Source organism: Salmo trutta, chromosome 2 (genome assembly GCF_901001165.1).
Source record: "Salmo trutta chromosome 2, fSalTru1.1, whole genome shotgun sequence".
Classification (NCBI taxonomy): Eukaryota; Metazoa; Chordata; class Actinopteri; order Salmoniformes; family Salmonidae; genus Salmo; species Salmo trutta.
In genome coordinates, this window is record NC_042958.1 from 48,746,714 (window position 1) to 48,757,996 (window position 11,283).

Genomic DNA, 11,283 nt, shown 5'->3' on the forward strand with positions numbered 1-11,283 from the left:
TTCATTCTGAACTGGAATAAACTGACTGATCACATCACAAAGATGTAGCCCAGAAAACACACATCCAGTCCTAATGAGAGTTGTGTGACTGGTTGAAGTTCTCAACAAGCAGGTCTATTCTGGGATAAGTTGTTAACAGCGCAACCCTGAGGTAATGCTAAGCATTGAGTCTCTGTTTTTTAAGTATGCCAGAGTTGAGAACCCTGACTCATATAGGTATGTGGTGCCAACCTGGAACAGAAAATGTATTGCTTTCTCAGCCAGGCAGGAGACCGCTTCCTGCTGTTGATGAGAAAACCAGAACTGTGTGAGTGTGTTTGCCCAATAAAGGATATTGCTTCAATGAATTGAATGCAGTTCAGAATAAATAGGATTATTTGTATTTTAAAAGCAGCAGTTCCAACCTAGACATCAAAAAGAAAGGAGGACCAAGGCGCTCTTCATATAATTAATTGAAATGCTTTTATTTGTACGGCATGTTCAACGGAAACAAAGTTTTAAAAATCCAAAGCGTTTCGACTGCACGGCCTTCGTCAGGGGGTACAAAGAAATGATAATACAATGCAGCTTTTTCCTGTCAGTCGTAACTTGAAGAGGGAGTGGCCACAGAATATATTGGACCACACCTAGTAAGCAATACCATACACATTAAAAAGTGAAATACTGTAGATATGTAATCAGAAAATGTATCTAATTTTACATTTTAGCAGACGCTCTTATCCAGAGCAACTTACAGTAGTGAATGCATATATTTCATACATTTTTTTCCCCCATACTGGTGGCCTGTGGGAATTGAACCCACAACCCTAGTGTTGCAAATACCATGCTCTACCAACTGAGCCACACGGGACCTATCTCCAAGCTAGAAGCTTCAGAACACCTAGAAAGGTAGTTATAACCTTAAATATGACTGGGCAAAGAGCCAAGAATAGGAAAGCAATCCATTCCATAGTATACTAGAACACAGCAAACATGGACAACAACAGTCCAAACATAGCTGAGGGCAATAGAGCAAAATGTCCATTAGATGACAGCAAATGGACCCATCACGACCCTACAGGAAGGGTGAGAAATACATATCTTCATTTAAACCAGGGTACTTAGTGGCCTGTAGTTTGTAAATCCATATCTTCATTTAAACCAGGGGACTTAGTGGCCTGTAGTTTGTAAATCCATATCTTCATTTAAACCAGGGTACTTAGTGGCCTGTAGTTTGTAAATCCATATCTTCATTTAAACCAGGGTACTTAGTGGCCTGTAGTTTGTAAATTCAAAAACTGTCCCTTTGGTTTAGCTGTTTAAGACTGTCCCCTTTTCTAATTGAGGCCAGAACATGATCAATACCCATAGTTTGTAGGGAAGCAGTGTTGGCATGGTGTAAGAACTTGTAGTGCCTTGCCATGGGGTAGTCTTCATTGCCTACTCGTATGGTGTACTTGTGTTCAGCTAAGCGGTCTTGAAGCCGTCTCTTTGTCCGTCCAATGTAGAACACCTTGCACTGTGGACATTCCAATCTATAGATGACATGAGTGGTTTTGCAGTTAATTAAATGCTTGACGTGATACTCCATTTTAGAAGCACTGGTTGCATTTAAGAGAGCTGTTTTCAACAATAATTTGTGTTTTTTGTCATGCTGTGGATGTTTGGTCAGGATGTGTCATTTTAATTTGTTCGTTTTGAGACACTCATTAATAAGCACATCCCCGCCCAAAACACATTGTGATGCTCCTCGTTATTTTTAAAAGTTTTGTATTAAACCAAGAGAGAGAAACTCTACGCTGTTTTTGCGTTTCATGACAATTGAGCTCAGTCAGAACATGTGGCTAGCTTGAGTCCATTCAATGACAGCGGTGAGTGTTGGCGAGTGGGAAGGACAAGTCAATGGCTGACAGGGCATCATCTACTGCTGAACGACAGCACTGCAGCGTGTGGGTCGCGGAATGATCAAGAAAGTTGCAGAAAAAATATATCTGGTAAACCGCGTAGCAAACGGGCTTCTCCCACCCACTCACTACGCTGCCATACGGAGTAGAGACACTACTGCTAAGCAGAGAGCTCACTGAACAGAGAGTGCAGATGCACTTGGCCAAATCAATTTCAGTTATTCATGAAATAATTATACATTTACTCGGATACGTCAATAAAAGGATGATTTAAACACTAAACAGTACTGGACCCAGAATTGACCCTTGCTGGACACCTTTGGTAATATCCAGGAAACCTGATTTAACACCATTAGTAGATACACATTGAGTTCTGTCAATTAATTTTAAAACCAGTTCCATGCTGCCTGGTCTAGGCTAATTGAGGAAAGGCTATGAATTAGCAGTGAGGGATCAACCAAATTGAAAGCCTTTGGCTGGTCAATGAAGAGGGCTGCACAATGTTGCCTTTTATCCATACAATTAACCACATCAATTATAATTAGGGATGCAGCAGAGATAGTGCTATGACCTGGTCTATAACACGACTGATATACATTTCAAAGATAAGAAAGATCTTAGCTGAGAATGAATCAAACATTGTAATATTTTGGTTAGGTAGGAAATTTTAGAAATAGAGCGATAATTATTTAGGTCACAAGTGTCACCACCTTTGTGTAGGGGGAGAACATGGTCCGCCTTCCAAACCTTGGGGATAGTACCAGATATAAGGATTTTAGCCCCAGCGGTCAATTAAACCACTGTTTCTATCAAATTAAAAGCCTGCCAAAATAAAATAGTGATTTAAAAGCATCACTTATCCAATTCTTCTCAGGTATGATGCCAGACTGAGACATAACTTGCGTGGCAGGGAAGAAGAGGAATTTGTCCTCTTCATTGCATTTACTGTTTTCCAACATTTAGATGGATCGTCAGCAGGATCAAAGATAGAGCTTAAAAAGTAGCTTGATTTAGCTTTCCTAATCGAGATAGTGTTTCTACATTTTCGTAAAGATTGCCATTCCACTACACAGTCATTTTTCCTTGCTTTTGCCCAGCCCTAATTTCTCATCTGAATGAGCTCAGATAGCTCTGAAGAAAACCAAGGTTAATAACTTGCTCTGATTCTGAATTGTTTAAAAGGGAATGTTCCTCTACCAGAGGAATAAGTATGGGGTATACATTTCTAACGGTTACATTTTTACACACATACCGGTGGAAACCCCTTATCACCCAGTACCTCTCCCTCTGACCATATCCTCTTCCTTCTTCAGGCTGATATATATGCCTCCAGGCACAGAGAACAGGAACCACCAGCTCAGATCATCAAATTGACTAACCTCTGGAGGGGACAACAGGCCTTGCTCAACCTGCGTTTCGGCCCATTTACCACTCATCCGAACGGACTTAATACATCAATCATTTAGCGGTTGTATTTTAACATTTTGTGTGTATTTCTTAGAAGCTGGGAGGATAATGAGGGGCTGTTCTGAGGGGCAAACAGTTTCATTGGGTTTAATAGCTGCTCATAATTAGTTATCAGTTATTACGTATGAAAGACTAGCTGTAGAATTTTCCACTCTATTATAATATTGTTGTTTTTGTAACTCTCCGACAAATCTCTAATCATATCCTGAAATCGTGTCCCTCAGGGCTGCAATGTTAAACGTCAACATTTATTTATTGATTTTATTTCAACTTTATTTAACCAGGTAGGCAGGTTGAGAACAAGTTCTCATTTACAAATGCGACCTGGCCAAGATAAAGCAAAGCAGTGTGACACAGACAACAACACAGAGTTACACATGGAGTAAACAATAAACAAGCCAATAACACAATAAACAAGTCAATGACACAGTAGAAAAAATAAAGTCTATATACAGTGTGTGCAAAAGGCATGAGGAGGTAGGCAACAAATAGGTCATATGAGCGAATAATTACAATTTAGCAGATTAACACTGGCGTGATAAATGAGAATATAATGATGATGTGCAAGTAGAAATACTGGTGTGCAAAAGAGCAGAAAAGTAAATAAAATAAAAACAGTATGGGGATGAGGTAGGTAGATTGGCAATTTACAGATGGACTATGTACAGCTGCAGCGATCGGTTAGCAGCTCAGGTAGCTGATGTTTAAAGTTGGTGAGGGAAATAAAAGTCTCCAACTTCAGCAATTTTTGCAAATCGTTCCAGTCACTGGCAGCAGAGAACTGGACGGAAAGGCGGCAAATGAGGTGTTGGCTTTGGAGATGATCAGTGAGATATAGCTGCTGGAATGTGTGCTACGGGTGGGTATTGTTATCGTGACCAGTGAACTGAGATAAGGCGGAGCTTTACCTAGCATAGACTTATAGATGACCTAAAGCCAGTGGGTCTGGCGACAAATATGTAGCGAGGGCCAGCCGACTAGAGCATACAGGTCGCAGTGGTGGGTGGTATAAGGTGATTTGGTAACAAAACGGATGGCACTGTGATAGACTGCATCCAGTTTGCTGAGTAGAGTAATGGAAGCCATTTTGTAGATGACATCGCCGAAGTTGAGGATCGATAAGATAGTCAGTTTTACTAGGGTAAGTTTGGCAGCGTGAGTTATGGAGGCTTTGTTGCGAAATAGAAAGCCGATTCTAGATTGGATTTTGGATTGGAGATGTTTAATATGAGTCTGTAAGTAGAGTTTACAGTCTAACCAGACACCTAGGTATTTATGGTTGTCCACATATTCTAGGTCGGAACCGTCCAGGGTGGTGATGCTAGTCGGGTGGGCTGGTGCGGGCAGCGATTGGTTAAAAAGCATGCATTTGGTTTTACTAGCGTTTAAGAGCAGTTGGAGGCCACGGAAGGAGTGTTGTATGGCATTGAAGCTCGTTTGGAGGTTTGTTAGCACCGTGTCCAAGGAAGGGCCAGAAGTATACAGAATGGTGTCGTCTGCTTAGAGGTGGATCAGGGAATCGCCCGCAGCAAGAGCGACATCATTGATATATACAGAGAAAAGAGTCGGCCCGAGAATTGAACTCTGTGGTACCCCCATAGAGACTGCCAGAGGTCCGGACAACATGCCCTCCGATTTGACACACTGAACTCTGTCTGCAAAGTAGTTGGTGAACCAGGCGAGGCAGTCATTAGAAAAACCAAGGCTATTGAGTCTGCCGATAAGAATACGGTGATTGACAGAGTCGAAAGCCTTGGCCAGGTCGATGAAGACGGCTGCACAGTACTGTCTTTTATCGATGGCAGTTATGATATGGTTTAGAACCTTGAGCGTGGCTGAGATGCACCCGTGACCGGCTCGGAAACCAGATTGCACAGCGGAGAAGGTATGGTGGGATTCTAAATGGTCAGTGATCTGTTTATTAACTTGGCTTTCGAAGACTTTAGATAGGCAGGGCAGGATGGAAATAGGTCTGTAACAGTTTGGGTCTAGGGTGTCACCCCCTTTGAAGAGGGGGATGATCGCGGCAGCTTTCCAATCTTTAGGGATCTCGGACGATACGAAAGAGAAGTTGAACAGGCTGGTAATAGGGGTTGAAACAATGGCGGCGGATAGTTTTAGAAAGAGAGGGTCCAGATTGTCTAGCCCAGCTGATTTGTACGGGTCCAGGTTTAGCAGCTCTTTCAGAACATCTGCTATCTGGATTTGGGTGAAGGAGAAGCTCGGGAGGCTTGGGCAAGTAGCTGCGGGGGGGGGGGGGGGCGGAGCTGTTGGCCGGGGTTGGAGTAGCATGGCCTGACTGACTGCGTGTATTGGTAGTTGGATGGGCAATTTACAGATGGGCTATGTACAGGTGCAGTGATCTGTGAGCTGCTCTGACAGCTGGTGCTTAAAGCTATTGAGGGAGATATAAGTCTCCAGCTTCAGTGATTTTTGCAGTTTGTTCCAGTCATTTGCAGCAGAGAACTGGAAGGAAAGGTGGCCAAAGGAGGAATTGGCTTTGGGGGTGACCAGTGAGATATACCTGTGGAGCGTGTGCTACGGGTGGGTGGTGCTATTGTGACCAGTGAGCTGAGATAAGGCGGGGCTTTACCTAGCAAAGACTTGTAGATGACCTGGAGCCAGTGGGTTTGGCGACGAGTTTGAAGTGAGGGCCAGTCACTTCATGAGAGCGTACAGGTCGCAATGGTGGGTAGTATATGGGGCTTTGGTGACAAAATGGATGGCTCTGTGATAGACTGCATCCAATTATTGAGTAGAGTGTTGGAGGCTATTTAATAAATGACATCGCCAAAGTCGAGGATCGGTAGGATGGTTTGAAGAAGCATGTGATCACACAAAGCTTTTGATAAAATGATACACGCATCGGCAAACTGCTTCGAAGATAGTTACTTAGCGATTCCGACGCATGCCTGGGAGCATGGTATGAAACGTAACATCACTATTGGCCTGACACTCATGGTTTACAGGCCACGTCAGGCCCGTAAATAGGGTTGAAAAATTCCCAGATAAAAAAACGAATTCTGTTTGTAGGGTTTCCAGGAATCTTCCAAATGGGATTTCTGGAAAACTTGGAAAGTGAATAAAGATTTTGCCGCCCTACCTCAAATCAATTTTTTTATTTGTCCCATGCTGCCGAATACAACAGGTTTAGGACTTACGGTGACTTACTTATTTACTTACCTGCAAGTCACATTATGCAGGTTTGCAAAGTGATGTGTTATTCCTGTTGGAATACAGCCAGAGTTAGGATATACAACAGTTGAGTTTTTTACTACCCCGGAACCTGCATTCATAATGACTAAATCATTTCAACTGGAACAACCATTTCAGTAAACGTGCAAAAACAAAATGATTAGTTTAGAATTTTTTTTATTTCTCTTTGTGTAGCATAACATTAATCACTCAATCTACTTGCAAAAACACATATATTAAAAACAATTCACTAAAATCAACCTGCAGTAGAGCATGCATAACTTACATTTTTTAAAATTCTCATTTAGTTTGGAGTCATTTTAAATTACTTTTCATTGAACTTACTAGAAGTATTTGAGTTTGAAATGCCTATGGGCTTACAGTGTTAAAATGCGACCCCCCCAAAATACTGTGTTATTCCCTAACACTAAAAAAGTGTAGCAGCATCATCTCTAATAGAGTGCTAATTAAAGTCTGAATTTGCAACACCCATGGTGTTAAGGGACCAATGCTCTAGGGGTGTTAGTTTGTCAATACTTTGAACAGTGTTTGTTTAATAACACTATTTTGATGGGTCACATATACACATTAAGTGTTACATTTAAATGTTGATCTCAAATTTGCTATTTAGGGTTAAAGTTAGGGTTAGGTTTTATGACTTTGTTGTTGTGCCAGCTAGTGACCACTCTGCAGAGCTGCCTCCAGTACATGAGTCATCCAAATAAATGTCAACTGTCGTGGAAAATTGTCTTGAAAATATAACACTCTTACAAGAACTTGTGAATTCAATATAGGCTTTAATACAAAGTAGCAAATGCCGTGCTGGTCCGTGGAACAACCAACTTCTCAGAGCACTGGCTCTGCTTTTATACACATACAACGTATGGGTACATCCCATATGTAAATGAAAAAAATCCCTTTAGTCCTTTCGCCACCATTATCTTTCAGTCTGAGTTCTATGCTTGTTCACATCCAATAACGCCCACATCTGCTCCGGGTTAGATTATAATGGTGGCGGGACCCCTTATTTCATCCGAAAAATAATACATTTATTGCATAATTATGTTTCACATGTTGGTCATTTTGCTACCATCCTCCTTCCCGTGTCCTCCTGACATTAGTATGTCCAGATGGCATAAATGTAATTATGGTCTTAGCCAATGTACTGATGTACATTATCTTAATGTAATCTTTGGCATGTTATCCTACTCAGAGATGGAAAATGCATTGGGTGTCACCATTTCTCCATCCGGCCAATGTAATTATTGTCCTTACTACTTCCTGCTAATTCAATTATGTTTCTTCAGCATAGCAGCTGTTACATGTAGCTGCACCTAGTGTGACGGCTGTCGGAAGGAGCGGACCAAAATGCAGCGTGTGTGTAGTTCCACATATTTATTTAGACTGTGAAACTTAACGCAATACAAAATAAACTGAAGGACAAAACAACAAACCGTGACGCAGAGGAGAAACAAACACTACTCACAAATAATCACCCACAAAAACAGGTGGTACAAACATCAGCTTAAATATGACCTCCAATTAGAGACAACGATGACCAGCTGCCTCTAATTGGAGATCATACCAAACAAAACCAACATAGAAATACAAAACTAGAACCTGAACATAGACATACAAAACATAGACAAACACCCCCTGTCACACCCTGACCTACTCTACCATAGAAAATAACAACTTACTATGGTCAGGACGTGACACCTAGTTACATTACATTAACTCCCACACAACCTGCGAGCTTGTGTATGTACTGTGATGTCTGAAATATACATTATTGGTGTAGATAATAACTAAATACAAGACAATTAGCTCTATATGATAGAAGTAACATTATAAAGACTGGTTATTTCCAAAAGTGTATTTGTACATATGTCAATAATGATAGTCATAACAAAATTCCCATGCAGAATATTACATCAATATTACAAAACAAGCTTAGTGGTAAATCACTGCTTGTGTGAGTTTTGTAGAATAATACAACACATTAAATGATACCGTGCCTTCAGAAAGTATTCACACCCCTTGACTTTGTCCACATTTTGTTGTGTTAAAGCCTGAATTTAAAATAGATTCAACTGAGATGTTTGGATCACTGGTCTACACATAATAGCCCATAATGTCAAAGTGGAATTATGTTTTTGTAACGCCCTGGCCATAGAGAGGGTTTTTTTGTTCTCTATTTTGGTTAGGCCAGGGTGTTACATGGGTTGGCGTTCTATGTTTATTTTTCTATGTTGGTTTGTTTCTTTGGTTTGGCCGTGTGTGGCTCTCAATCAGGAACAGCTGTAGATCGTTGTTGCTGATTGAGAGTCATACATAGGCAGCCTTTTTCCTTTGGGGTTTGTGGGTGATTGTTTTCTGTTTAGTGTGTTTTCTGTTTAGTGTGTATTCCTGACAGAACTGTTTCTGGTCGTTTTTGGTTTCTTTTTGTATTGTGTTCATTCAGTCCATTAACTTTTTATGGATAGGAGGCAGTATTTTCACGGCCGGATAAAAAACGTACCCGATTTAATCTGATTATTACTCCTGCCCAGAAACTAGAATATGCATATAATTATTAGCTTTGGATAGAAAACACTCCAAGGTTTCTAAAACTGTTTGAATGGTGTCTGTGAGTATAACAGAACTCATTTGGCAGGCCAAAACCCGAGAAGATTCCAAACAGGAAGCGCCCTCTCTGACTATTTCTTGGCCTTCTTGATCATCTCTATCCAAAACAGGGGATCTCTGGCATAACGTGACATTTTCTAACGCTCCCATAGGCTCTCAGAAGGCGCCAGAACGTTGAATGATGACTTTGCAGGCCATGGCTGAAAAACAGTAGCGCATTTGGTAAGTGATCGATCTGAGAACAATGAGACTGGGGGCGCGTGCACGAGACGACACCATGTTTTCATTATCAGTCTTTGAACGAAAACAACGACTCCCGGTCGGAATATTATCGCTTTTTTACAAGAAAAATCACATAAAAATGTATTTTAAACAGCGTTTGACATGCTTCGAAGTACGGTAATGGAATATTTAGACATTTTTTGTCACGAAACGCGCCGGGCGCGTCACCCTTCGTTACCCTTCGGATAGTGTCTTGAACGCACGAACAAAACGCCGCTAATTGGATATAACTATGGATTATTTGGAACCAAACCAACATTTGTTATTGAAGTAGAAGTCCTGGGAGTGCATTCTGACGAAGAACAGCAAAGGTAATCCAATTTTTCTTATAGTAAATCTGAGTTTGGTGAGTACCAAACTTGGTGGGTGTCAAAATAGCTAGCCCGTGATGGCGAGCTATCTACTCAGAATATTGCAAAATGTGCTTTCACCGAAAAGCTATTTTAAAATCGGACACCGCGATTGCATAAAGGAGTTCTGTATCTATAATTCTTAAAATAATTGTTATGTTTTTTGTGAACGTTTACCGTGAGTAATTTAGTAAATTCACCGGAAGTGTTCGGTGGGAATGCTAGTTCTGAACGTCACATGCTAATGTAAAAAGCTGGTTTTTGATATAAATATGAACTTGATTGAACAAAACATGCATGTATTGTATAACATAATGTCCTAGGAGTGTCATCTGATGAAGATCATCAAAGGTTAGTGCTGCATTTAGCTGTGGTTTTTGTTTTTTGTGACATTATATGCTAGCTTGAAAAATGGGTGTCTGATTATTTCTGGCTGGGTACTCTCCTGTTACATGGGTGGGCGTTCAAATGTTGTTTTGGCGTTCGGATCACTATCCGAAGGGTAACGCGCGAGAACATTTCGTGACAAAAAAATTCAAAATATTCCATTACCGTACTTCGAAGCATGTCAAACGCTGCTTAAAATCAATTTTTATGCTATTTTTCTCGTAAAATAGCGATAATATTCCAACCGGGCAACGTTGTATTCATTCAAAGACTGAAAGAAAAAAATGGAGAAGTCTCGTGAACGCGCATCTCCAGTCTCACTGTCCCCAGGCTGACCACTTACAAACTCTGCTCCTATACTTTTCCCAGAGACAGCAGACACCCCATTTCACTTTCTGGCGGCTTTAGAAAGCCAATGGAAGCCTTAGAAAGTGTCACATTACAGCACAGATGCTGTAATGTCGATAGAGATGCAAAAGAAGGACAACAAATTGTCAGACAGGGCACTTCCTGTATGGAATCTTCTCAGGTTTTGGCCTGCCATATGAGTTCTGTTATACTCACAGACACCATTCAAACAGTTGTAGAAACTGTACAGTGTTTTCTATCCAAATCTACTAATTATATGCATATTCTAGTTTCTGGGAAGGAGTAGTAACCAGATTAAATCGGGTATGTTTTTTTATCCAGCCGTGAAAATACTGCCCCCTATCCCAAAGAAGTTAACATGATTTTATAAATGACTACTTTATCTCTGTACCCCACACATATAATTATTGGTAAGGTCCCTCGGACGAGCAGGGAATTTCAAACACAGATTCAAGCACAAAGACCAGGGAGGTTTTCCAAATGCCTTGCAAAGGGCACCTATTGGTAGTTAGGTCAAACAAAAAGCAGACATTGAATATCCCTTTGAGCATGGTGGTGTTACTAATTTCACTTTGAGTGGTGTATCAATACATCCAGTCACTACAAAGATACAGGCGTCCTTCCTAACTCAGTTGTCAGACAGGAAGGAAACCGCTCATGGATTTCACAATGAAGCTAATGGTGACTTTAAAACAGTTACAGAGTTTAATGGCTGTGATAGA